This window comes from Chrysochloris asiatica, unplaced genomic scaffold (assembly GCF_000296735.1).
Source record: "Chrysochloris asiatica unplaced genomic scaffold, ChrAsi1.0 scaffold00020, whole genome shotgun sequence".
NCBI classification, from domain to species: Eukaryota; Metazoa; Chordata; class Mammalia; order Afrosoricida; family Chrysochloridae; genus Chrysochloris; species Chrysochloris asiatica.
The window spans coordinates 22,120,260-22,124,926 of record NW_006408538.1 but is presented as its reverse complement, the minus strand read 5'-3'; the positions used below and the strand labels follow the sequence as shown (position 1 = coordinate 22,124,926).

Sequence of the window (4,667 nt, the reverse complement as noted above, 5' to 3'; positions counted from 1 at the left end):
AATAGTAAAATAAAACAATAAACTATAATATATTCATCTTACTAAACAATACCAGCAATATCAGTAATGAACAAAGTAGTGTATACATAAGAAAACCAATGAATTTCATGTTGGACAAAAGAATTCAGACACAAAAGAATAGGCACAATTTAGTTCTACTTATAAATGTTCAAAAATTCGCAAACAAATATACTGTGTGGATGTGTGAAAAGTCTGGTAAATAGTAAATAGTAACTTTGGTAGACTGGAGCAATCTGGTTATATGTGTATTCACTTTGTAAACTTTCTCTGAGCTGCACAGTTAAAATTTGCATATACTTATAAATATATGTTAATATTTCAATTGATAAAAAATTTAATTTAAGAAATATATTTAGTAATTAATTAGACTTCTTGCAGTACACAAGAGCTCAGGGTCTTTCTAAGGTATCTGGTTTGGCTAAACTAAATAAGATTGTCATCTCATAAACCAAGACAGAAAATCTAAGAGGAGGGCAACTGGAAGAGAAGAGATTTGTGATGTGAGACAGGATAATGTTTTCTGCTTTAGGTTTCTGTAGGAAATCCTTTCAAAACACCGATTTGGAGATCAAGAAATACAGCGAGGTCATGAGATGTAGATTTGCATGAATCCACACGATGTGTAAAGGTCATATTTGGTTTCATGAAATGGATGACTCAACAATGACTATGCATGGAGAAAAAGGCAATGATGATTGATGATTTGTACCCAGGATATAGGAGGGCTTGTTCCTGGAGCGAAAAAAAAAGAAAATCTATGAACTACAACTCTTTCTAGAAATATAGTTTATATGAGTTGACTTTCAGAGTCCAGGTGTGTTGCTGTAGGGTAACCAAGGTTGGTTTGAATGAATGCAAGGTCAGTGGTTCAAACTCACCAGCCACTCCTCAGAAATCCTATGAGTTGGAACCGACTCGACGGCATATACCAACAACAATGGGTTGACTTAACCCTACAGAAGAGCAAGTAGAATTAAGAAAGAAAAGCATTTCTCTATTGTAATTCGATTACTTAAAATCAATATGATCATTCCCGGCACTTTCCTATTCCTTTTTAATGTTGGTGCCTATGACCAATGATCCTTTTCAGATCCCCATGACAGTGCTGCTATGAGTCAGAACCAACTCCAAGGCACTTAATAACAAGAAGAACACTAGGAAAGAGAAAGTTTTCTATCTATGGGAGTGTAAACGTTGCCTTAAAATAGTTCAAAGCTCCAAAGCAGAAATAGATTTATGTCTCTCTAAAAAAGGCCTCTACCACTGGTCTCAGTCAATCTTTGGAAGCTTCCATGTTGCTGTGATGCTGGAAGCTATGCCACTGGAATTTTAAATACCAGTAGGGTAATCTACAATAGTCAGGTTTCAGCTAAACTTCCAGACTAAGACAGACTAAGAAGAAAGAGAAGCAGAATACTTCTGAATGTTTAGTCACTGGAAACTAGTGTCACATTGTCAGATACAGTGACAGAAGCTGAAAACATTGTGGATATAAATGATGTACCAGGATATTGTCAGATATAGTGCTGGAAAATGAGCCCCTCATGTTGGAAGGCACTCAAACTGTGACTAGGAAAGAGCTGCCTCCTCAAAATACAGTGGACCATGATGATGCGAATGGAGTAAAGCTTTCAGGACCCAACTCAAAATGGGGAGAAACAAATGCAAATATCCATTAATAATGGGAATATGGAATGTACAAAGTATGAATCGAGGAAAATTAAAAGTTGTCAAAAGTAAAATGGAGCACATAAAGATTGGTCTTACAATAATGTGGATAAATATTGTCTAGTCAGTTGTGACTCATAGCAACTTTATGTACACCAGATCAAAACACTGTCCGGGCCTTTTCCATTCTCACAGTCATAGTTACTGCTTCTGCCACTGTGCCAATCCATCTCATTAAGGATCTTTCTGTTTATTGCTGACATTCTACTTTACCAAGCATGATGTCCTTCTCCCAGGATTTCACTCCTGATAACATGCCCAAAGTATGAGAGACAAGTTTCACCATTATGGCTCCTATGGAGTATTCTGGCTGTACTTCTTCCAACACAGATTTGTTTGTTCTTCTGGCGGTCCATGGTACTTTTATTATTATTCTCCAATGCCATAACTCAAACGCATGAATTCTTCTACACTTCTCCTTATTCGTTGTCCAATTTTTATATGGATTAAAGGCTACTGAGTCCTGGTGTGGTGCTGTGGGTTAATGCACCAGACTGCAAATCTGTTTGAGCTGCAAGATTGGTGGTTCAAGCTCACCAGGTGCTCCTCAGAAACCCTATCCAGGGCCGCTATGGGTCGGAACCAACTCGATGGCACTTAACAACATCAACAAAGGCTACTGAAAATATCATGGCTTGGGTAAGGTCCTCAAACTAACATCTTTGCTCAGGAAAACTTTGAATAGGTCTTGTGTAGCAGAAAAGGTCTTGTGTAATACAATGCATCATTCGATTTCTTGATTGCTGCTTCCATGAGTGTTGAAAGTGGATCCAAACAAAATGAAGTATTTGACAACTTTAATCTTTTCTCCATTTATCATTATGTTAACTGTTGATCCAGCAGTTAGGATTTTTGTTTTCTTTGTAATGAGGTACAATCCATACTAAAGGATGTGAACTTTGATCTTCATCAGTAAGTATTTTAAGTCTTCTTCATTTTCAGCAAGCAAAGTTTTATCGTCTGCATATGGCGGGTTGTTAATGAGTCTTCCCTTCAACCCTGATGCCACATTGCTCTTCTTATAACCCAGCTTCTCAGTTTATTTGCTCAGCATACAGACTGAATAAGTATGGTGAGAGAATACAACCCTGGTGTACATCTTTCCTGATTTTAAACTATTCAATGTCCCCTTGTTCTGTTCAAAGGATTGCATCTTGGTCTATGTACAGGTTCCTCATGAGCACAACGAGTGCTCTGGAATACCCATTCTTCACAATGGTATCCATAACTTGTCATGATGACAAGTTGAAAACCTTTGCCTAGTCAATAAAGCATAAGTAACCCTCTTTCTTGTATTTTCAGCTTTCACGCAAGATCTATCTGGTAACAACAATGATATCCTACATCCGATTCTAAATCTAGCTTGAATTTCTGTCAATTCTTTGTTATGTAGTGTTGCAGCCATTTTTGAATTATCTTCAGCAAAATTTTACTTGGAATTTGATATTAATGACATTGTTTGATGATTTCCACATTCTGCTGGGTCACCTTTCTTTGATGGGGACACAAATATGAATCTCTTCCTATCAGTTGGTCAGGTAGCTATTTTCCAAATTTCTTGGCATAGGTGAGTGAGTGCCTCCAGTGCTGCATCAGTTTGTTCAAAGATTTCAATTTGTATCCCGTCAGTTCCTGGAGCCTGGTTTTTGCCAATGTCTTCTGTGCAGCTTGGACCTATTCCTTCAGTTCCATCAGTTCTTGATCATATGCTACCTCTTAAAATTTTAACCAGTGACAATTTCTTTTTGCTATATACTTTTCATCTTCTCTTGATACTTTCTGCATTTTTCAATATTTTTCCCATAGAATCCTTCAATATTGCAAATCCAGGCTTAATTTTTTTTTTTTTTCATCAGTTCTTTCAGCTTGAGAAATGCTGTTTGTTCTTCCTTTTCATTTTCTAACTCTGGGTATTTGTATATTTAATTTTAATACTTTACTGTCTTGAATTTAACTGGCCCAGTAGATCCTCTCAAAGTCAATGTTATAATTGGACCTTTTTTTTTTTGGAAAGCAACCTAACAAAATGAATATAAATGTACTAATGTACTATTCAGCAAACTTGTCTGCAGCCATTCACTGATCACAGAGACACATTTTAGCAAGTTTAGTTTGAAATAAATTTGTACGTGTATGAACTGGAACCTTAGCACCAATACTATCTGACTTAACCTTGTATAACTAACTGTAAAGCATTATTTCCTTTTAGTAAGACTTACTATATTTGTGGACAAAGTCAATGAAGAAAGAACTACCTATGAAGCTTATGTTTCATTTAACTGTAATTGAGAACTCAGAAAGCAAGATATACGATTAACTTTTAATTGTTCTTTTTCAGTCTCTATGAGACTTACTTTCCTCATTATCCCAACATACAGTTGGGATAATAATCATCAGCTTCAAAGATTGATAGGAACATTATGTGGAACAATATAGCTACTTATATTTCATCAGAAATTTTTCTGGAACCATAATTGGTTTTACCAAGAAATCTACTGAGTTATCATTTTCTTAACATGTTTCCTAAGTACCAGAATAAAACACATTGTTGCTAAATTTCAACCGGTCAGACACTCACAAAGAAGCAGAGCCAAGGCATAATAAGGATCATAAGGAGTATTTTATCAGTTTCTGGTAAAAACCCCTAACTGCCTTATAACCACAAATAGACAACTATTAGTTAAAATCTCAGCATTTCAGAATTCAACCATTTCATAGAGATCCGTGTTTACCCAGGGCATTTTGTACAGGCCAGTTGTTCACTGCAAAGTGTTGCCTTCCATCACTCATCTGTCCATTTGTTATACTTTGTTGGATTTTGTCTTGCTGTGATGGTGGAAGCTATGCCACTGGCATTTTAAATACTAGCAGGATAACCCATGACGGACAGGTTTCAGTGAAGTTTACAGACTAGGAAG

General features: G+C 36.3%; 1 protein-coding gene across 1 annotated transcript in view; it reads right to left on the bottom strand.

Moving 5' to 3' along the window:
- Positions 1-4,667, bottom strand: part of LOC102834369 (chromosome unknown open reading frame, human C10orf11) — a 1,226,642-nt gene that overhangs the window by 117,572 nt on the left and 1,104,403 nt on the right. The gene's annotated exons all lie outside the window — the stretch shown is intronic.